General features: G+C 40.9%; 3 non-coding genes across 3 annotated transcripts; all 3 read left to right on the plus strand.

Moving 5' to 3' along the window:
• Positions 1 to 7,575: 7,575 nt before the first annotated feature.
• TRNAM-CAU (transfer RNA methionine (anticodon CAU)) lies at positions 7,576 to 7,648 on the plus strand. The gene has a single exon. It is a non-coding gene; the product is annotated as a tRNA-Met (tRNA).
• Positions 7,649 to 9,181: 1,533 nt separating this feature from the next.
• Positions 9,182 to 9,253, plus strand: TRNAE-CUC (transfer RNA glutamic acid (anticodon CUC)). The gene has a single exon. It is a non-coding gene; the product is annotated as a tRNA-Glu (tRNA).
• Positions 9,254 to 14,122: 4,869 nt separating this feature from the next.
• TRNAL-AAG (transfer RNA leucine (anticodon AAG)) lies at positions 14,123 to 14,204 on the plus strand. Its single transcript has one exon. It is a non-coding gene; the product is annotated as a tRNA-Leu (tRNA).
• The last annotated feature ends 9,737 nt before the right edge of the window (positions 14,205 to 23,941 follow it).

A 23,941-nucleotide genomic window follows, 5' to 3' on the forward strand; every position in this document is an offset into this window, starting at 1 on the left:
TTTGACCCCACACCCTCTCCAGCATTTGCTGCTGTTACCTTTTCTGATGTATGACATTTTCACAGGAGTGAAGTGGTATCTCATTGTTGTTTTTATTTACATTTCTCTGACAATCAGAGACTTGGAGTATTTTTTCATGTGTTTCTCAGCCTTTTGGATCTCTTCTGTGGTGAATATTCTGTCCAAGTCGTCCCCCCATTTTTTTGGATGGGGTTATTTGTTGTCTTGTTGTTGAGTCTGGCAAGCTCTTTGTATATGTTGGTTATTACACTCTTATCTGATGTATGGCATGTAAAGATCTTCTCCCATTCTGTGAGGGGTCTCTTGGTTTGGGTAATGGTTTCTTTTGCTGTGCAGAAGCTTTTTAATTTGATGTAGTCCCATAGGTTTATACTTGCCTTAGTCTTCTTTGTAATTGGATTCGTTTCATTGAAAATGTCTCTAAAATGTATGCAGAAAAGAGTTCTTCCAATATTTTCCTCTAAGTATCTGATAGTTTCTGATCTAACATCCAAGTCCTTGATCCACTTGGAATTTACTTTTGTATTTGGTGAAATACAGTGATTCAGTTTCATTCTTCTGCATGTTTCAACCCATTGTTTCCAACACCATTTGTTGAAGAGACTCTGCTTTCCCCTTTTAATAGTCTGAGCCCCTTTGTCAAAGATTAGATGTCCATAGGTGTGGGGCCTCATTTCTGGGCTCTCAGTTCTATTCCACTGGTCAGTGTGTCTATTCATGTTCCAGTACCAAGCAGTTTTGATGACAATGGCCCTATAATACAGTTTGAGATCTGGGAGTGTGATGCCTCCAGTTCTGTTCTTTTTTCTCAAGATTGTTTTGGCAATTCTAGGTCTTTTCTGGTTCCAGATAAACATTTGTAGCATTTGTTTTATTCTCCTAAAAAATGTGCTTGGGATCTTGATGGGGATAGCATTAAATTTGTAGATGGCTCTGGGCAGTATATTCATTTTGATGATGTTAATTCTTCCAACCCATGAACATGGAATATCTTTCCACTTCTTTCTGTCTTTTTCAATTTCTTTGAGTAGTGACTCATAATTTTCAGTATACAAGTCTTTCACTTCTTTGGTTAGATTTACTCCTAGATATTTTATTGTTTTTGTTGCTATAGTAAAAGGAATTGATTTCTGGATTTCAATTTCTTCTAACTTAGTGTTTGCATAGAGGAATGCCACTGACTTTTGAATGTTAATTTTATAGCCTGACACCTTACTGTATTGCCTGATGATTTCCAAAAGCTTCTTGCTGGATTCTTTAGGTTTTTCCATGTATACTATCATGTCATCTGCAAATAAGGAGAGTTTGACTTCTTCTCTTCCAATCTGTATCCCTTGAATTCCTTGCTCCTGCCTGATTGCTATGGCAAGAACTTCCAACACTATGTTGAATAGTAATGGTGATAGTGGGCATCCCTGTCTAGTACCTGATCTGAGTGGAAATGTTTCTAGTTTTTCACCATTGAGTATCATATTGGCTGTAGGTTTGCTATATATAGACTCCACTATCTTTAGGAATTTTCCATCTATTCCCATTTTTTGTAGTGTTTGATCATAAAGGGATGTTGTATTTTGTCAAAGGCTTTCTCTGCATCTATTGATATGACCATGTGGTTTTTGGTCTTGCTTTTGTTGATGTGGTGGATCACATTGATTGATTTATGTATATTAAACCAACCTTGCATGCCTGGGATAAACCCCACTTGGTCATGATGAACAGTCTTTTTGATATACTGCTGTATCCAGTTGGCTAGAATTTTGTTCAATATTCTTGCATCTATGTTCATCAGAGATATTGGTCTGTAGTTTTCTTTTTTGGTTGTGTCCTTGTCTGCTTTTGGTTATAGATATGTTTTAAGCCCATCTATTCTAGTCAGTCATTTATGGCTGTTATTACTTTATAATTCTCAGTTCAGTTGATTTGCCTATTATTATTATTATAGTTGTGTAGTTTTAGGACTTACTGGGTTGAGTAAGGTGGCTTGCTCTTATAGATTTACATGTTTATAGTCAAGGGTGATTGGAAGGATGCATATAGAAATAGAGCAGAGAGAGGTGATAAGAAGGAAGGGGAGGAAAAGGACATATAGAAAGGTAGGCGAGAGGCCTGGTGGTGGTGCACACACATTGCCATGCACAAGAACCCAATTCAAAGCCTTCAATCCCTGCCTGCAGAGGGGAAACTTCACTAGTGGTGAAGTAGTGCTGCAGTTCTCTCTCTCTCTCTTGCTCCATCTCCTCTCTCAGCTTTTCTCTCTCTTATCAAATAAAAAGGAAATAAAGGAAGGAAGAAAGAAGGAAAGGGAGAAAGAAATATAGGAAGAAATAAAAAGTAAAGAAAAGAGAGAGAGAGTGCTATCATTCACTGGAGAATAAGAAAAACTATTAGACATATTAAGGAAAAACTGATACGAGTTGGAATATCACTGCTAGGGAGTCAGGCGGGTTAAGTGCACTTGGTGCAAAGTGGAAGGACCCACGTAAGTTCGAGCCCCCCGCCCCCCACCTGCAGGGAGTTACTTCACAGGCAGTGAAACAGGTCTGCAGGTGTCTTATCTTTCTATCCCCCTATCTGTCTTCCCCTCCTCTCTCCATTTCTCTCTGTCCTATCCAACTACAACGATATCAATAACAACAATAATAACTACAACAATAAAACAACAAGGGCAACAAAAGGGAAAATAAATATTTAAAAAAAAAGAATATCACTGCTGAAGATGGTGTTCTTAAATTTAGGTCATTCCTAAAAGCAGAGGAAGGAACTTAACTACAAACAGTGATAAAATGTTCTGATATAATAAGCCACTTACCCATTAGGATACTGAACTTTAACACTATGTGGTTTTTTTTTAAATTCTTTCCCTGAAAGCTAGTTAGTTTTGTTGCAGAACTGATCCCCAAAGCACAAGACTACAGCTGGTTCTTGGTGAAAGAGAGGAGTTTATTACACTGGTATATAGAAGACTCTGGATCACTCGGGAAGTCCTCCCCAAATTTTTCAAAAGCACCCCGTTTTATTTATTTATTTTTGCATTTTATTTATTTATTTATTTATTTATTTATTTATTTATTTATTGGATAGAGGCAGTCAGAAATCAAGAGGGGAGGGAGTAAGAGGGAGAGAGATAGATGCCTGCAGCACTGCTTCACCACTTGCAAAGTTTTCCCCCCTGAAGTTTGGGACCAGGAGCTCAAACTTGGGTCCTTGAGCACTACAATGCCTGGGGCCAGCCCCAGCAGGTTATTAGGGTCAGCCTGAAGGAGGAGGGGCGTCGGTGAAGAATGAAGGATGAGAGAGGAGTGAGTTGATGCTGAGTCAAGCTCAGGCAGACATCTCGCCTTACTTAAGCAGAACTTTATTTTTATAGTCTCACAAGGCTTAGATCATTCAAACAAAAATCACCAAGGTATTGATTATTAAAACAAAAATCACCAAGGCTTTGATTATTGAAACAAAAATCACCAAGTAAGAACAGCACAGGTAGGGAACACCTCTTGTTTTGTGGAACATTTACATTCCAGGAGCACTTTCTGCCCTAGAGATCACATCGCCGTTTCTATGTCTTTTTTTTTTTTTCTTGTACCTGTGTGCTAGGCAAATGTCCTATTGATTAAGATTAATACTCTACCTTTTATGCCATTCTCTTGGCCCTATGCATCAGAAGACAATGGTTTATAGAAAGTTCAAGCTTGTTATGTTTCTAGGGGCCTTAAACAAATTGAGCAGCCCATTTTCCACAAAATCTGTTCCATTGTTTGATCAAGGAGCCTTGTTTTATTTTGTTCCAAGTTAAACTCTCTAGCTAGAATCCATCCTCTATGTATGCTCACTATGTGACCTAGGTTCTTGTGTACTATTGCTGCATAAGGAGGTGGGAGCATAGTGGTGGATGGTAGATTAAAAGGCCTATTGTATCTAGGCAGGTACCATAACTTTCCATTAATTATTTATGTAAGGTGGCCCCTCCACTGTGGGAAGCACCAATCTTTCTCTATATTTTAGGGGGAATACTAAAGGAAGTGGTGTAGATAAAGGGGAAAACATTTTTTCCTATTGGGACCACCTGAAAAATTCTGCATTACTGATATTGCTTGTTCCATTATGTTCAATCTTATAGAGTGCAGTGCAGGTTTTGTCATTATTTTTGTCATTTGGTCAGGCTCTGAGCCTGGCCATAGGTAAATATTATTAAGACCACATAGAGCTTAATCATGGCAAAAGGTGAGATGGTTTCAGTTCGGCCTGGAGAGTCCAGCCGTGCTGAACTTCCTGTGAAGCTGGTACCGTGTCAAGCAGCTCTCATGGCGGCGCCTGCACCACTACAGCATGTATGATCAACCAGGTGTACCACCACTTGCCTCCCCCCCCCCAGTTTTATTCTAGTTTCATTGCATGAAACTCCAAAAGGGGAGGAGGGAACAGACCAGATGGACTTATTTCATTATTACAAAGTAAGTTGGAAACAGTCAAAGGCAATCTTTCACATAATTGCTATACATGTTTGTTATCTGTGGCCTTGATGCAGGCTGAGGTGGGGAGGCCTAAGCCTAGTATATATCAGTCTCGAGACAGCTGGATTCCTCCCATGTCATCTTTATCCTTTTTTTTTTTTAAAGATTTTATTTATTAATGAGAAAGATAGGAGGATAGAGAGGAAAAAACAGATATCACTCTGGTACATGTGCTGCCAGGGATTGAACTCAGAACCTCATGCTTGAGAGGCCAATGCTTTATCCACTGTACCACCTCCCAGACCACAGTCACCCTTATCTTTAAGCAAGCACCAATGCCTTGGGCCTACTAGCTTAGGAGGAGGTACAGTAGCTGCAGTCACTGATTGCTGTGAGGCCCATCAGGCACAGAGGAAATATAGACCTAGGCTATATGTCCCTATATCACAGAGGAAATACAAATCTCTACCAGACACATAGATTAAAATACCTACATAAGGTGAATCAGGAGAGTATGCACTCTGCGTTCACCTATTTTCCATAACAGTTTTAAACCTAGAATCCCTAGGTAAAATATAGCATTTTTAGTATTGTTCCAAAATTCACTGTGCTAACAGACAAACTATGTTTAGCGCCTATTTGGTTTGAGTGAGTGAATTAGAACCACTTTCGAGTTTATCTCTTTGTTGGCTTCATGAAGTCCCAAGATGTTCTTACCAAGAATATATGTCAACAATAAAGTGGTCATTCATAGTTTAATATCACTCTTTAAAAAAAAACAACAAAAAACACCTTTTTGTGGTCTAGAAGGTGGCGCCCTCATCGATAAAACACTGGATTCGCAAGTATAAGTTCCTGCATTCAGTCACTGAAGCACATGTACCAGAGTGATGTCTGGTTCTTTCTCTCTCCTACTATCTTTCACATTAATAAGTAAATAAAATCTTAAAAAAATGGGGGCCAGTTGGTGGCACACCTGGTTGAGAGCACATGTTACAGTGCGGAAAGACCCAGGTTCAAGCCCCCAGTCCCCATCTGTAGGAGGAAAGCATCACGAGTGGTGAAGCAGAGCTGCAGGTGTCTCTCTGTCTCTCTCCCTCTCCATGTTCCCCACTCAATTTCTATCTGTCTCTATCTGATAAATACAGATAATAATTTTTTTTTTTTTTTACGAGAGCACTGCTCAGCTCTGGCTAATGGTGGTGTGGCCGACTGAACCTGGGAATTAGGAACCTCAGGCATGGGAGTTTCTTTTCATAACCATTATGCTATCTACCTCCTTAAAATTTTTAATTATGTTTTATCAGAGCACTGCTCAACTCTGGCTTTCTGGCTTAAAAAGGTATAGGGGGTGGGTTTGAACCTGATACCTTGGAGCCTCAGCTATGAAAGTCTGCATAATCTTTATGCTATCCCTCCCAGCCCACAATTTAATATTACTCTTTGTGGTAGAAATTGTGTCATGGGGGATTATTATTACCATCAATTTTATGCCATCAGGGTTGACTCTAGGGCTTGCTGGGACTCCACTGCTGCCAGCAACTTCCCCTCCCCACCCGCCCTTTTTTTTTCTCTTCTGGTAGAGACAGAGAGAAATAAGCTAGGAAGAGAGGGAGAAACACCTGAAGCACTGCTCCATGTCTTGTGATGCTCCCTAGTCCCCCCCCACACAACCCCTGCGCCTCATGTGGGGGTTGGGGGCTTGAACCCTGGGTGCTCACATGTGGTAACATCTGTACTCTACCTTGTGCGCTACCATATGGTCCGTGCATTATACTTTCTAAAGCTTGTCTTCCTTAAAACACTCAGTGAAGTAAAAACCCTCTTCTTTCTTTCTTTCTTTCTTTCTTTCTTTCTTTCTTTCTTTCTTTCTTTCTCTCTCTCTTTCTCTCTTTCTCTCTTTCTCTCTTTCTTTCTTGTTCTGCTCCAAATTCTCTGTGACTCATTCAAAGCCTGTCTGGTGTTGGTCGCTGCTTGAGGGTCGCTTTGTATGGGTTTCATCACCCGCCTCTCGGAAAACGAAAGTGTTGAAAGATGAACCTGTTTAAACTTGAAGTTTTTGATAATTGTCTAGACTAAACGTGCAAACGAATCAGTCTGTCAAACTGAGGTGTAAAAAAATCTAACAGCGCTGGGGAAGACAACATAATGGTCATGTAAACACCTTTCATGCCTGTAGCCCCAGGTTCAGTCCCCAGCACTGCCATAAACCAGAGCTAAATAGTACTCTGATCTCAGTATCTCTCTCTTTTTTATTAAATAATAAAAAGAAGCTAGCAACAGCGAGCCTCATCCACACCCACAAAGGACCTAGAGCCTATTAGCGGGCACCTTAGACGGATCAACTTCTGGGCCACACCAACGCCCTGTTCCCACTTCTCCCCCTCTACTGACCCTTCTAGAACATCTCCTCCTGCGGGTTCCTTCTCTTCTTTCGGTTGCAAGTGCATCCTCTCCCCGCCCTTCCCCTGATGTTTCTCCTCACTCCTAGGAAAACCCGGGAACCCTCTGACTCATCATCTGACTCCCAACACTTTGCTCTCTCGGTTAACTCAAAACAGGGACATCACACTAGCGCTTAAGAAGTCCTCACTCAGTCTGTTAGCCACAGGGCAAGGCTAAGGGGTCACGCAGACAGGAGGGGAGAGGGCGCTGAGGGCCCCCACATCTGCTCCAGCGGGAACTGGGCTTCAGAATCTGCGCCCGAGTGCAGGGCTGGAGCCCAGCACTTGCTAAGCAGCTGCAGGGAAAGCCCGAGACAGCGCTCCCTCGCCCTCCACCCACCCCAAAGGAGGGAGCAGAGACTGCGCAGTCTTTGCTATTTTGAGTCCTGTAAGCGACCTAGAGGATGGCGTTTTTTACGCAGACTCGGGTCGCACCCGAGCAAAATTTTCGCAATTAGAATTCAGTGGCCCTAACGAGCCATTTTGTTTGCAGAAAGCCAGGTTGGGTTGGTAGTCGGTCCTTGCCTTGATCATCCAAACGGTTTCACTTTATTTTAAAATGCTACAGTTGCAAAAACTGGAAGGAAAAGAAACAAAACAAAAAAAAATCTGTCTCGTAATGATATTAGCCTATGTTTCAAGGCGGTAAACTGTCAGTTGCCTCCTTAGCGCAGTAGGCAGCGCGTCAGTCTCATAATCTGAAGGTCCTGAGTTCGAACCTCAGAGGGGGCAACATAGCTTTTTTTCTAATCTGAAAGAAAATTAACAAATCTTTGTTTTATCTTTTTTTGTCTAAAAGTGTACACTGATTTTTAAAATTAGGGACTTCATTTGACAAATATGTAAGATCAGTTGGCATTTAAATTCAATCCTTTCAGCCACGAAATAGTGATATTTCTCTATTAAATATTCTGAATAATTAAATACTATGAAATTCTTCCGGGGGGGGGGGGGTTCCGGCGGTAGCTCGACGGGTTAAGCGCACCTGGCGCGAAGTTCAAGTACCGGCGTAAGAATCCGGGTTCCAGCGCAGTGAAGCAAGTCTGCAGGTGTCTATCTTTCTCTCCCCTGTCTTCCCCTACTCTCTGTCTCTCTCTGTCCTGTCCAGCAACAACGACAGCAATAACAACAAGGGCAACAAACGGGAAAATACATAAAATATAAATAATAATAATAAAGAAATTCTTCTGGTTTATTTTATTTTTATTTTCATTTTTTCCCGGTTTATTTTATACCAATTGTTGAAAGGTTTGGAGATTTCTCAAATGCTTTTGAAATACTCTAGGCAATTGTCTTTGCTACAAAAACACATTAGCTTAAAGGAAGGAGGCATTGAAGGTTTGTACCGCAAATGTGAAAGGTATATTATGATAACACATTCTTGTTAATTACCTATTAGTTGTCTTTTGTCATTCTTCTAGAATTGTTTACCACAAGGTGGTATCCTGCATAAAAATATGATAAAAGTTCTCCTCGTCTCTGTTTTTTTGACTTCTTTTTGTACTTACTTTTAGGACTGGTGATTAGATCTCTAAGTCATACAAAACAGAAGATGTGGAGAAAAGGAAGAATAAAAACAAGTAAAAAAATTCTATAGAAAGTTAGTTAGCTTGTACATGACTCTATATAAAAATAAGTAAGACTGCGGGGAAGCAATTACAGAAGCTCAGACCTCACAGCTTTTGCACCCCATATGACCCTGGGTCCATACTCCCAGAAGGTTAAAGAATAGGAAAGCTAACAAGGGAGGGGATGGGATACGGAGTTCTGGTAGTGGGAATTGTACCCCTCTTATCCTATGGTCTTGTCAGTGTTTCTATTTTATAAATAAAAACCTTTTTTAAAAAGTTCTATTTACAAAAAAAAAAAAATTCCTTTACTAGGCATAATGACACATAAATGTGGACAACATTGTTACTATAGGGTCCAACTTAGGTTTGTGACCCCTACATGCAGTTCAAGTTAGGATAGCACCTATACTTATGGTGGGAGGAAGGCAGAATTATTTAGAACTAGTTAGAGAATGGGAGAGCTAAATCCTGGTGGAAGTTACAAGCCAGGGGCAGAGTTCCCACAATTGTGCGATCTGTGATTAGGCCTTCTTCTGAGTTACCACGATTTTCTCTCTTCTCCAGATTTGATTGGTTGGTGTGTAGCAAGAGGTCCACGAATAATTATAGTTTTTTACTGTTAGGAAACTAAAGTTACAGCTGTATGGAAGGTACATTAGAATGATAGGTATATTTTACAGGAACGCTGACGCCTTCCCTGGTGGTCTAGTGGTTAGGATTCGGCGCTCTCACCGCCGCGGCCCGGGTTCGATTCCCGGTCAGGGAACATCCATTTTTGTAACTATGTTTTCTCCTTCAGTACCGTGCAAAAAAATCTTTGGTCTTCTCAAATGCAAAATGACAAACGGTTTAAAGCTCACGAACTTGCAAAAGTAAACAACAACCAGCTACCGAATTGTGTTGGACTTTGTGGGAATTATGGTGTTTATTACAAGTGAAGGACACAGAACTTTGCTGGTGGTTGCGATATGAAATTTTCAGAATGCTGTGAACTATTATTAAATCGGCAATACAATAGTAAAAGGCAAAAACAGTAATGTCGGTATAGAAATGACAAACTGATTTTCAATACCTTTTTTTTTTTAATTTGTAATGTTCACTTAGTGGACTGCGTACCCGGAAAATATTCTAAAGGCTTTCATTTTTAAAACTAATTTCGCTGGTATTCAATAAGAGGGAAATTCTGGACCCAATTGATCAACGTTAGTAGTTGGAGGAGATCAGCATCAGGAAGGCATTTTTCCAGAGACTGTATTAACAGGTTGTGAGTTTCTGAATAGTGAGGAGGTGCAGGAATTGGGAAACACTCCACGGTCCTTCGTGTACCCTTTCTCACCCTGGACTCCTTCCTAACCCACCACAGCCCTCGGATTTCCCTTTTCATAGTCCTAGCCTTAGTAACTAGACCGAGGGAGTAATTTAATACTGGGCTAAAGTGGTTTAGGGACTGCCTGGTTTCGCCAGCACCTCCTCTATCTGCCACTATGAATTTACGATTTGTCAAGGCTCTCCTAAGAAAGGGGAAAGGGGGAGTTCATAACAGCAAAGGAAATCTAGTGTCACAAAACTCAGCAACAGGTGGCAAGGGATATATATATTCAGCTTTTCTGTGTGGATAGTTAAAAATTTGAGAGCTGCTTGAGAGAAAGCAGACTTTGTTATGCTGATTTTTAAAAATATTTTTATTAGTGATTTCATAATGATTGACAATATTGTGGGATAAGAGGGGTATGATTCCATACAATTCCTACCACCAGATTTCCATACCCCATCCCATCCATGGGAAGGTTCCCTATTCTTTATCCCTATGGGATTCAGGTTCTTGATCCATTTTGAGCTTATTTTTGTTTCTGGTGAGATAGAGTGGTTCAGTTTCATTCTCCTGCACATTTCAACTCAATTTTCCCAGCATCATTTATTGAAGAGATCCTCCTTTCTCTATTTAATAGTTTGGGCCCTCTTATAAAAATTTAGATGTTTCATAGGTGTGAGGGTGTTATTTTGATTTTTGACAAAGGTTGGTTTTGCAGTGCTAATTGGTTCCTCTCTGACAATATTGGGGAACAAAATTTTGTTGCTTTTATCTGTCTAAATGGCAGTCATAAATATCTTGCTTTTTTTACTTCCTCTTTTTTATATTTTATTTATTTTAATAAGAGGTAGATAGATAGGTACATAGATAGGCATAAATAGATAGAGACCAGAGTACTGCTCAGCTCTGGCTTATTTATTTTATTTTATTTTTTGAAATAGCCATTATGCTGTCTCCCCAGCCCTTTATTTTCTCCTTAAGCCATAAAAAAGTCCTGTGCACATATGACTTCTCCAAAAGTTTCCAAAAATTTTAGCTTTCTTGATCTTTACCAATAGATCATGATATTTTTATGGTTGTGTTAAAGAAGCAGTATTTCTTTTTCTAATTCTATATTGCCTGCTTTCCCTTAGTTATTCCATCCAAAATATAAACTCACAATTTCCAAAACTCTTTTAAAGTGGGGCATCCCTTTATCCTCTTATCAGTACTCATCTTGAGTTAATAAATTTGGACACACATGTAAGATCTATTTGACTAAGAGGTTTTATTTTGACATAAACATAAAAGCTGTACAGTTTGTCAAGTTTTTGCATGTACTGATGCTCTTTTATGTCTTTTTGCATAATGTTTCACAAGAAACAAACTTCTAGGCCTAGTGGTAACATATGATGTTAGTCTGGTACAGAGGATGCCAGGGATAGAACTAAAGACGATGATAGTGTGACATTTTTAAAATCTTGATCTTTATTTATTATTACATAGAGACAGAGAGAAATTGAGAAGAGGAGAAGAGATAGAGAGGAAGAAAGATACCTGCATCACTGTTTCACCACTTATGAAGCTTCCCCCAGCAGGGGTGGGGGACCAGGGACTTGAACCCAGGTACTTAAGCATTGTAGTGTGTGCTTAACCAGATGTGTCACCACCTTGCCCCTACAATGTGACATTTTATCTACTGCACCACCTCTTGGGTCTTCTTTCTCTCTTTCCTCTTCCTTCCTTTCTTTTCTCTCTCTTTCTTTCTTTCTTTTCCCCCTTTTTAGCAGTGCACTGCTCAGCTTTGGCTTCTGGTAGTATGGGGGATTGAACCTGGGGTCTGGGAGCCTCAGACTTGAGAGTCTATTTGCATAACCATTAGATTATCTCCCCACCGCTGCTTCATTCACTTTGTATCCCTGTTTTTCAGGAGCAGTATGCATGGGGTTCTTGAGTATGTTTGAAGCCAAAACAATAACAAACTTTCACACAAAACTAATTGGATTTGAGACATCTCTTCTTACAAAGCTACATGCTGGGGCCAGGTGGTGGTGCACCTATTTAACTGCACACATTACAGTGTGCAAGGGCCCAGGTTCAAACCCCTGGTCCCCACCTGCAGGGGGAAAGCTTCACAAGTGGTGAAGCAGGGCTGCAGGTGTCTCTCTGTCTCTCTCCTTCCCCTCTCAATTTCTCTCTGTCTCTATCCAATAATATTAAAATAAAATAAAATAAAATAAAATAAAGCTATATGTCTCAAGCACCCAGCTCCCCACCTGTAGGGGGGTGGCTTCACAGGTGGTGAAGCAGGTCTGCAGGTGTCTATCTTTCTCTCCCCTTTCTGTCTTCCCCTCCTCTCTCCATTTCTCTCTGTCCTATCTAACAACGATGACATCAATAACAACAACAATAATAACTACAAAAACAATAAACAACAAGGGCAACAAAAGGGAAAATAAATTAATTAATTTAAAAAATAAAATAAAATAAAAAGAAAGCTACATGTCTTTCTTATTCTGATATAAACTATTACCTTTTCTCCACAGAGGAGGAAAAAAAAAATCTGTCTGTATTTAAGTAGCTTCTGTTAACTCATCAGACTGCTACCTGACTACTTGTTCACAGAGAGAAAATGATAAAGATATGATGAAATTGAAATCTGCATCAGGATAAGAGGAAGAAGGGATGCAAATATTATAGAGAGAAAACTGGCCCTGGATTGATACTTTTGATGCATTAGAATAAAGCCAATGAAGCACTGAACAAATTAGCATCTAGCAGGTGGATACTTTTGCTCTGTTTTTGAGTTTTTGAGCATTAATACTGTCACAAGATGGCCTGTCTTTATCAAATGCTTGCCATCAGAGACGCAAAACTGGTTGAAATACATAGTCCGTATCATGGAGTGACTGCTGATGTGATTTACAAAGAGGAAAATGTAGAATCAGCAAAATGGTTCACTTGAATAGCGTACTGCTTTGCCATGTGCACAACCCAGATTTGAGCCTAGCCCCCAAAGCATTAAAGATAGCTGAGGGAGAGAGGGGGGGGGGGGAGAGAAGGGAAGGAAAGGGAAGGGAAGGGAAGGGAAGGGAAGGGAAGGGAAGGGAAGAGAAGAGAAGAGAAGAGAAGAGAAGAGATGAGAAGAGAGAAAGGAACAGGTTGAGGCCTCATATTAATATAATACATAAAGAAACTCTGAATTTCATATAGGTGGAGGAACAGGGGAAAGTGAAGCTACTTCCGTCTTTCTTTTCCTCTCTCTTTCTTTGAGATATGAACAGACAGGTAGAGATTGAAAGAGACCACAACACTGAAGCTCCATTACTTCAGTGTGGTGGGGGTCAGGCTGAAATTTGGGTGGTGCACCTGGCAAAGCAGAACACTATTCAAATAAGCTATTTCACCAACCCTATTTACATTTTCTTGAGAATTCTTTTTCTTAAATCATTTTCCTAAAATGAACTTTTCTGAGAAAATAACACCTGCTAATTAATAAAGCATTTCAAGTAAGGATGAGACGCTACATAATTTATTCTTATCATCATCATCATTATTATTATTTTATAAAGGAAAAGGTCATGTGAAGACAAAGCAGAAAATTTATATACGCTGATCTTGGAAGACTGTTGAAACGTGGTCACAGCTGAAGTATGTTAGCAGTCACGACGCTGAAAGAATACAGGCCTTTTTTTTTTTTTTTTTTTTCCTTAAGAGTTTCTGTAGGGAGCTGGGACCTGGGGATGTTTTGGCTTCAGGTGATACCGATTGGCACCCAGAATTGTAAGAGAACACATTCTCTGTAAATCACTCTGTGATAACTTGTTACACTAGCTTCAAGAAAAACGATCAAACTCTGTGAACAATTCAAGTATAGGAATTTTAAAGAAACTCTAGCTTTTATAGGAATATTGGGTAACATACATATCAGTATTGAATTTCCTGGAGATAAATGGCATGGGTAAACTAAAAAAAAACAGACAATCCCATAGAGTTAGCTAACTTTCTGTATTGCGAGCTGATCTCTGCAGAATGTGTTTCCATTTTGTGACAACCTTCTTTGAATCAGGATCAGGGAGATCCACGCACTACAGTGGGCACCACTCTCGAACAGACCAGGAGGATGTCTGGGCCCCCGGTTTCTTCCCGTGTTAAACACAACCCGCTGCAGGAACAAAGACATCGGCAACCCGGGCAATTGAGGCTGAAAGCTCCCGAGCCCAGGCTGCTGCTTGGGAGGAGCTTCAGAAGAGGAAGAACCCGGAGGAAAATCTCCGACTGGCACCGGAAGGGGATAGTACTTAACTCTTAGGGAAAATGCAGAAAGCACCTTGTACCGGAAGTGGTAGCGTGGCCGAGCGGTCTAAGGCGCTGGATTAAGGCTCCAGTCTCTTCGGGGGCGTGGGTTCGAATCCCACCGCTGCCATTGTGTTTTACTTTAAGTGCTGCGATAACTTACCAATTGTTTGAGCTGAAACAGCCACGAATATTTTCTAAATATACTTCCCTGCACTTTATAGCGACGAGTAAAGCAAACGTAAGGTCACAGTGAAAGAAAAGTTTTTACAAAGTAATGTGTGAATGTCAGACTACAGAAATACACTCGTAAATCGAGGTAGATCTTGCCAATACCTCTGTCCGAAGAAAAGGCTAATGTTTGGAATAGCCACCATCCCTCCGTCTCTGTAAAGTGTGCTTCTACATGTTTGAAACCCTAGTGAATGCAGATTTGAGAAGAAACACTCAATGCAAAGTGGCAACACCTTGTTTCCCAACTGTGGGACATTTGCCACCACCAACTGGTGTGTCCCCATCCTGCTTTTTGGCTTTCACATGCAACTGCATCCCCAGGTCTCCGTGGCTTCCTGTGTCTCCTCCTCTGGGTATTTCATTATGCATATGTATAATACTGTTCCTTCTCTTTCTTCTGCCCCACCACCCCAAGATTTTTAACCTTTATTGAATTTGATAATACAAAGAGAAATTGAGAGGTCAAGGGAACAGAGGACAGAGAGATATTTGCAGCCTTACTCCACCACTTATGAAACTTTCTCCCTGCGAGTGGGGGCAGGGGCCTGCAACAGGGTTCTTGCACAAGGTAACACACTTAACCAGGTGCGCCACCGCCTGGCTCCATATATAATTTCTTTTTCTTCTTTTTTATATATAGTTTCTTATCCTTTAGGCCTAAGTGCTTATTTCCTCCTGAAAGCCATCGCTCACCTCCACCCTCTTGTTCAATACTTCCAGTTAATCCAGGGAAGATAAAGAGGGCAAGAACTAGAGAGCCCCTGACTTCATGGGATCTTTAGGGTTTATCAACATGAAACTGTTTTTAATCAAATGTGGTACAATCTTCACTAAACAAGGTAATTATAGAATATCTTTTTTTTTTTAAATTTTTTAAATTTTTATTTATTTATTCCCTTTGTTGCCCTTGTTTTATTGTTGTAGTTATTATTGTTGTTGATGTTATCATTGTTGGATAGGACAGAGAGAAATGGAGAGAGGAGGGGAAGACAGAGAAGGGGAGAGAAAGATAGACACCTGCAGACCTGCTTCACCGCCTGTGAAGCAACTCTCCTGCAGGTGGGGAGCCGGGGTTCGAACCGGGATCCTTATGCCGGTCCTTGTGCTTTGCGCCATCTGCGCTTAACCCACTGCGCTACAGCCCGACTCCCAGAATATCTTTTTTTATGTATTGACATTTAAAAGTATTATTCAAGGGAGTTGGGCAGTAGCGAAGCAGGTTAAGCGCCCCTGGCGCAAAGCGCAAGGATCCCGGTTTGAGTCCAGGCTCCCCACCTGCGGAGGAGTCACTTCACAGGTGGTAAGGCAGGTCCGCAGGAGTCTATCTTTCCCTCTCTCTTCTATCTTTCCCTCTCTCTGTCTTCCCCTCCTCTCTCCATTTCTCTCTGTCCTATTCAATGACGACAACAACAATGATAACCGCAACAATAAAACAACAAGGGCAACAAAAGGGAATAGATAAATAAATATTGAAAAATATTACTTAAGATAGAGATAGAAATTGAAAGGGAAGGATAGGGAGCGAGAGTAACCCCTGCAGCACTGTTTCACCGCTTGTGAAGTCCCTTCCCCCCGCCCCCCGCAGGTGGACACCGGGTTCGTGTGCATTGTAATGAAGAATATGTAGTTCACGATAGGAAACACACATACCCATTAGCTCCCCGTCAATACTGTTAGACAGTTTTCCAGGATCCTCTAAAGTTCCTGCATGGAACTCTGGTACTGGCTTTTATTTGATTTTTCTTCCTAACATTGACTGCTTTTTGATTCTGACACCAACTGCTACATTTTTAATACGTGGTATCTAAGTTTCTAACTTATTTAGATACTATGCAGCCCCCCACTCCCACCCCACGAGGGATAACCGGGGCCCTCGCGCATGGTTATCTGGTGTGCATCGCCCATGTCTCTCTCTCTCTCTCTTTCTCTCTCTCTCTCTCTATATATATATATATATATTTTTTTTTCATCAAAAGCACTGCTCAGTTCCGGTTCATGGTGGTGTGGGGGGACTGGACCTGGGACTTTGGAGTCTCAGGCATGAAAGTCTCTTTGCATAACCATTATGCTCTATACCGCCACCCTCCTCGTTCTATTGTTTACAGTCGGTCTCGCCTTCCCTAAAATGGGAGATCTGATGCTCTTAAGGACAGAAAGGTCTTTTCTAGGCACGGCTGTATTCTCAGCACCTGAATGGTCTGTATAAACAAATGTGCAAACAGAGAAGTTGGTTAAATGAATGAGTGAATCAAGGTGGGTGGGGGAGAGGAGATGGGGAGAGAGGAGAAAGGGAGGGGTGGAATAATATTATAGCAAGCCTAAGGGCTGGAGAATTAAGGAAAATTGGAGGACAGTCCGCGGCTCCAAGGCCCCGCCCTCACGCCGCCCCTGCCCCCCAGCCGCATTCTCCAGCTTTTTCCTCTTCCCGTTCAGCTGGTTCTGAGAGTCCAGGGCAGCCAGGGAATCTCTCAGCCGAGATCGCTGACATCAGCTGGCGGTACAGTGCGTAACCAGAGCAGAAATTCGCCACAAGACTCGAGGAAGGAGGCGGGCCCACTTCCTAGTCACTCACCAGTCATTCCGTCTCAACTCGCTGACCAGTGAATTCTCTGCCCCGCCTCCTGCTTCTCTTAAAAGCTTGAGAGGCATGAAAAGGATTGATTTGCAAAAGTGGTGCCACGTTGGTGCGCTACTGAAGTGAGGGACTGTTTCGTTTGGGAAGGACAGAAAAATATTGGCTTAAATATATTAGACATTCGCTTTTAAATATTAAGAACACAAGAAGAAATCAGGCTTCCCCCCACACCCCTGAACAATTTAAAATATACACTATGAAAAACTGAAGCCTACACAACAGTTTAAAGGAGTCTGATTTTTTTGAGATTCTAATTTTTTAATTATCTTTATTTATTGGCTAGAGACAGCCAGAAATCAAGAGGGAAGGGGGTGATAGAGAGGGAGAGAGACAGACAGCATCACTCGTGAAGATTTCCCCTGCAGGTGGGGACTGGGGGCTTGAACATGGGCATAGTGTAATACGTGCACTCAGCCAGGTGTGCCACCACCCAGCCCCAAGTCTGACTTTTTTAAAGCTACTTTTTCTAGCTTAATTTTATTTTTTATTAAGTTTTTTAGAAATATTTATTTATTTTCTTTTGTTGCCCTTGTTTTATTGTTGTTACTGATGTCGTTGTTGTTGGATAGGACAGAGAGAAATGGAGAGAGGAGGGGAAGACAGACAGGGAGAGAGAAAAGGCAGACACCTGCAGACCTGCTTCACTGCCTGTGAAGGGACTCCCCTGCAGATGGGGAACCGGGGCCACGAACCCGGGTCCTTACGCTGGTCCCTGCGCCTTGCGCCACATGTACTTAACCTGCTGCACTACCGCCTGACTCCCTGAATTTTATTTTATTTTATTTTATTTTTTTCTTATTCACCAGAGACAGTACTCTTCTGCAGGGCTTTGAACCTAAGACATCAGTACTTCAGACATTAAACAAAAACTCTTTTACATAACCACTGTACTGTCCTATCAACCTAATACTCTGAGATGTTTTTCCTTTTCTATTTGAATTTTTCTGTGGCACAGTGCCTTCAAGTTTCATCTATGATGCGACAAATGGATTTTCTTTTTTCTCATCTCTGAATAATATTCACACACACACACACACACACACACACACACGCCATTACTTTTCCCCTTCATCTGCTAATTGACACTTGGATTGTTTCCATATCTTGGCTATTGTCAATAATGTGCAGCTATCTCTCTGAGATCTTGTTTTCATTTCTTTTGGAAATATAGTCCTTTCTTTTTACCATACACTTACCTAATACCAGTATTGATGAAGTGAGCCTATAGTGCTTGGCCAGAGTGACTGGTATCCTTTTGTATGTCAAGATCTACTTACCGGGTTAGGCTTACTAATTCTGAAGTCCCAGAGTAGTCTACACATCTGTCTTTCTACAAACTCCCAAAGCTATGAAGATAAAGGACTCAGTCTCTGGGGCCACCCTTGTCTTGCTTTATTAGGGCCCAGCAGTGGTTACCAACAGCTTGCTACTATGTACAGCATGATCTTTTTCCTGCCACTGAATTCAAGTTGTGTTTGTGTGCATCGGCAGGGACTTCATGCATATGATTTCACTTCTCTAGAGCCAACTTTTTCATTAATTTTTTTCTCTTCTACCCCCTTCTTTTAATTTCAGAGAGATAGATAGGAGTTATTACAGCATGAAACTTGCCCCTAGGTTGTGGCTATTCCATGAGGTATGGAGTTGGAACTTTGGCTATGAGCATGGCAACTTACCAGTGAAATTACTTTCTCATTCTAGTTTTTTTTTTTTTTCCCAAGCAGTTTTGGGCATCGATGGTTAGGATTGCTCTTTAGGTGGTCACAGCCATAGTCAGCATTGTGTCTTCATTGTTACAGAAAACTCTAAGTGATTGTAAGGTCAGATAAACCAGAAAGGGAAAGATCTGAAAGTATTCAGGGAGGGCAGTAAAGACAATGAAGAACCACAGGGCTAAAATTTGACGTCCTGCCTGGCATCATCTCTGTGTGTGATAGAAAAATACAGGCAGAGATGTGGATTTGCCTGCCACTAAACCACTACTGCATCAGTGCCTGGCTATTCAACAAGTCAAATGTAGTGGAATGTTCTCTGAGAAATTAAACTCAGATCCACCTCATCTCACTCTTCCTTGCCCTTTGTCCAGAAAAATTACTACTAAGAGGGAAAGATATACTCTGAAGCTCTTAAAGATAGTGGCCCTGGAGCTGTGACGTGCTCTGGCTATGATTATGTGGTTAGCACGCCATCTTCTGGAAATGTCATATAATTAATTTCACTTTTTGCTGTTGGAGGATTATTGAAGAAAAATTGTCTAATAATATGGAGAAGAGAATCCCCAAAGAGGAAGAAGGAATAGTGAGCAGGACTGATGAACCTCAAACCCAAGCAAATGTGACCAAAATTACTGGGCTTCAGGCTATTTGATGGAGATGGGTACTTTTCAGACAGAAATAGTTGAAGATTGCTATCCAGCAATGTAGGGTATGTATAGGAAGCAGTTGCCTTGAAAACGGGGTGAGAAGTCGGTGCCCTTAAGATTACCGTGGCTTGTGCAGAGATTTCTATACTGAGCTTCTAGTTCTCTTCATCAAATAGATGAGTCAGTTGTACTCAGTGATGGTTCCTTTTCAATAGTGCCACCTTGTGGCAATATGTAGAAATAGTAGTGTAGGACTTCCACAGGGTTCCTTTCCTGCTTGGGTGTGCCAAGAAATTTGAAATTTGGTGGCCACCAGGTGGAAGATGAGTCCCAAATGGAAATTATGGACCTTCTGTCAATATTGAAGTTATTACTTATGAATAATTGGAAGATAATGACAATAAAGACAATGAGTCATATTCTTACTCAGTTCATGGAACATCTTATTGGCAAAATACGACAAGAATGAAAAACTAATCTGTTGATTTCAGTTGACTCAGCCTCAAAAGTAACCCATCCTGTCATGTAACTATTGAAAATGTGCACTTAAATTTTTTTTTGATATAGGGGGTCGGGCGGTGGCGCAGTGGGTTAAGCGCAAAGTGCAAGGACCGGCATAAGGATCCCGGTTAGAGCCCCCGGCTCCCCACTGCAGGGGAGTCGCTTCACAGGTGGTGAAGCAGGTCTGCAGGTGTCTATCTTTCTCTCCCCCTCTCTGTCCTCCCCTCCTCTCTCCATTTCTCTCTGTCCTATTCAACAACGAACAACATCAACAATGGCAATAATAATAACCATAACGAGGCTACAACAAGGGCAACAAAAGGGGGAAAAATGGCCTCCAGGAGCGGTGGATTCATGGTGCAGTCACCGAGCCCAGCAATAATCCTGGAGGAAAAAAATTTTTTTTGATATAATGGGAGTCCGGCGGTAGCGCAGTAGATTAAGCATAGCGGGTTAAGCACAGCGGGTTTAGCGCAGCGGGTTAAGCGCAAGGACCAGCGGAAGGATCCCAGTTCCAGCCCACCGGCTTCCCACCTGCAGGGGAGTCGCATCACAGGCGGTGAAGCAGGTCTTCAGGTGTCTTTCTCTACCCCTCTCTGTCTTCCCCTCCTCTATCCATTTTTTCTCTGTCCTATCCAACAATGGCCACATCATCCTCATCCTCCTCCTCCTCATCATCATCACCATCAACAACAATAACAATAACTACAACAATAAAACAACAAGGACAACAAAAGGGAATAAATAAATAAAAATAAAAAAAAGTTTGTGCTAGTAATGAGTGCCCTCTCCAGAAATATCTGATTTGTCTTATAATTGTCAAATAAGTTATATTATTTTCTCTTGCAAAGTAATTTTTTCTTTTACTATATACTTATCTCTGTTAACTAGACACCAAATATCATATATGTTTAGGGAAGTTAAACGTTTTTGTGATAAGTCAGTCTCAGGTACGCACTATTTCACTGTTCCTTGAACTTGGGTTTCCCACGTGGCAAGGCAGGGACCTCACCCAGTGAGATAGCTGATAGGTCCGCCATGTTTTTTGTTTTAATTTTAGAATAATGAATAAGGGATTTCAACTTTATCTTAGATTTTTTTTTTTTAAAAATGTTTATTCGGTAGTAGATAACCAGTGTAATGAGAAATAAATGAGGTATCTATTTCTCTGAATTCCTGAGACTACACTGTATCATTTAAGGTAAAAAATAAGTACTGTAAACTAAGCCAGAGATTTTGACTAACTCTCATTGAACCAAGTTTTCATTTTTAATCTAGGAGACTAATAATGTTGTCCTTAGGTCTCAGAGTCTGGGCAAGTGTAGTCTGTCAGTTTGATGCAGGAGAGTATATTAGTTATTTCCTCAAATATAAGAAAGCACCATCTTAGTCTGAATGAAATTTTACATCACAGATATATATATATATATATTTTTACCAGAGCATTGTTCAGCTCTGGCTTATGGTGGAGTAGGGGACTGAACCTGGGACTTGACTGAGCCTCAGGCATGAGAGTATGTTTGCATAGCCATTATGCTATCTATCCCCACCTCACAGTTATATTTTTATCTATTATGTACAGTGGTTCTTTGGAGGACCACTAAATCATTGTACTAGTTAATTACCCCCAGATTACACTTCAGGTTTTGTGATGGAGATGAGCATTTTTCATCATTTCATCTGAAATAGTTGACATAAAGACCTGTCACAGTGGTGAGTATACATGTTACCATGTACATGGATCTGAGTTCAAAGCCCCCAGTCCCCACCTGCAGTGGGGGAAACTTCCTAAGTGGTGAAACTGTTGTGGGTATCTCTTTTTCTCTCCTTTTTCTCCTTTCTGTCTCAATCTCTATCAAATAAATAAGTATTTTAAAAAAAGATCTGTGGCAGCAAGACTGGATGTGGTGCTCACTAGAAGCCAGTTGTCTTGATGAAAAGGAGAATGGAGTTTACATGGACTTGCATGGAGGCTATTTTTTTTTGCTTTTGTTGCCCTTGTTTATCTCGCTGTTATTATTATTGTTGTCATTGCTGTTCGATAGGACAGAGAGAAATGGAGAGAGGAGGGGAAGACAGAGAGGGGAGAGAAAGACAGACACCTGCAGACCCGCTTCACCACTTGTGAAGCGACCCCCCCCTGCAGGTGTGGAGCCGGCGGCTCTAACCTGGATCCTTATGCCAGTCCTTGCTCTTTGCGCCATGTATGCTTAACCCGCTGCACCACTGCCCGGCATCCTGCTATCTGCATTCCTATGTTCACTGAAACATTACTAAAAAAAAAAATAGCTAAAACATGGACGCAACCTAAGTTCCATGAATTGATATATGGATAAAGATATGACATATATGTGACCATGATATCATCTATATGTATGTGAATACAGATATGGGTAATATTGTACAGTGTCAGAATATACATATGGCATATATATTTCCTCCTTTAAAGTCATTTTATTATTTAATATTTTATTAATTTATTATTGGTTAGAAACAGAAATTGAGGGGAAGAGATATACAGAGAAAGAGACAGAGAGATACCTGCAGCCCTACTTCACCACTCCTGAAGCTTACCCCTGCAGGTGGGGACTAGGGGCTTGAACCTGGGTCCTTGAACACTGTAATGTGTGCACTTACCTGGCCCCTATTATTTTTTTCTTTACTAAGGAACATAGTTTCACATCTATAGATATGTGTGTATATATATATCTGCATCCACCATCAAATTTCTTGTGTCATCACCAATTAAAATATATTTTAAATGAGACCATAAATCCAATATATATATATATATGGGTCAGGCAGTGTCACACCTAGTTGAGCACATGCATTACAGTGTGCAAAGATCTAGGTTTAAACCCCACTCCCCACTGGCAGAGGGAAACTTCACGAATTGTGAAATAGTGCTACAGGTATCTCTCTGTCTCTTTACCACTCTCCCCCCACCCCTCTATATTAGAATATTTTTTTATGGGGGCCGGGAAGTAGTGTAACTGGCTGAATGCACACATTACCATGAGCGAGGACCTGGGTTCAAGTCCTCCAGTTCCCACCTGCAAGGAAGGGAAGCTTTACAAGCAGTGAAGCAGTGCTGCAGGTATATCTCTCTCTCTCCCACTTCCCTCTCAGTTTCTTTCTATCCAATCAAGATTAAATAAATAAATTCAAGAAACTGTTTATTTACTTATGAGAATGAGAAGTGGTAGGGGGAAAGAGCCAGAGCATTACATTGACACATGAGATGTTGTGGCTTGAACTCCAAACCTCATGCTTGAAAGTCCAAGGCTTTATTCACTGCCATCTCCAGGGCTGTCACCAATATTTTAAAGACAAAAAATTCAATAGATGAAACACCAAGGTATCAGTATGAGAGAACTCGTAAGTTCTTGCAGATCACAGTGTAAGAAAGAAGAGTAGTTCTTTTGGCATCTAAATTTTCTTTTATTGAACATATGTTATTGTTACTTAACATTTTTCATGTTTTTTAAAATTTAAATTATCTTTATTTATTTATTGGAAAGAGACAGCCAGAAATCCAGAGGGAAGGGGGAAATAAGGAGAGTGACAGAGTGACACCTGCAGCATTGCTTCACCACTTGCAAACCTTTCCCCCTGTAGGTGGGGACTGGGGGCTTGAACCTGGGTCTTTGTGCATTGTAACATGTGTGCTCAACCAGGTGTGCCACCACCTGGCTCCCATTTTTTAGATTTTGTAGTCAACAGTATTTATTCAAAAAGTTGAGCCATGTGCCAGCAAGATAGGTCACTTAGATGGTGTACTTATTTTGTTATGAATGCTACTCAAGTTTAAGCCTATCCCCCAATGCATTAAAGGAAGTCCAGCTGCTATGTCCTTTTCTCAAGGTTAACTATTTTACAATGATCAATTAAAATAAAAGTATTTAATCATTTAATACATCTCTACTACTTAGCAATTACAAACATACATTTTCAAAATACATGTAAGCTCTGTGATTTCATAGATCATTTCAAATACCTAAGTATTATCTAACTAGTCACATATCCTTTCCATTGAGATGAGGTTATCATAGAATAAATGAGAACCATTGAATGAATGAGAATGAATAAAACTAATTTGTCACCATTAAGACACTTTTGTCATTTATTACCCTGT

This window comes from Erinaceus europaeus, chromosome 4, assembly GCF_950295315.1.
Source record: "Erinaceus europaeus chromosome 4, mEriEur2.1, whole genome shotgun sequence".
NCBI classification, from domain to species: domain Eukaryota; kingdom Metazoa; phylum Chordata; class Mammalia; order Eulipotyphla; family Erinaceidae; genus Erinaceus; species Erinaceus europaeus.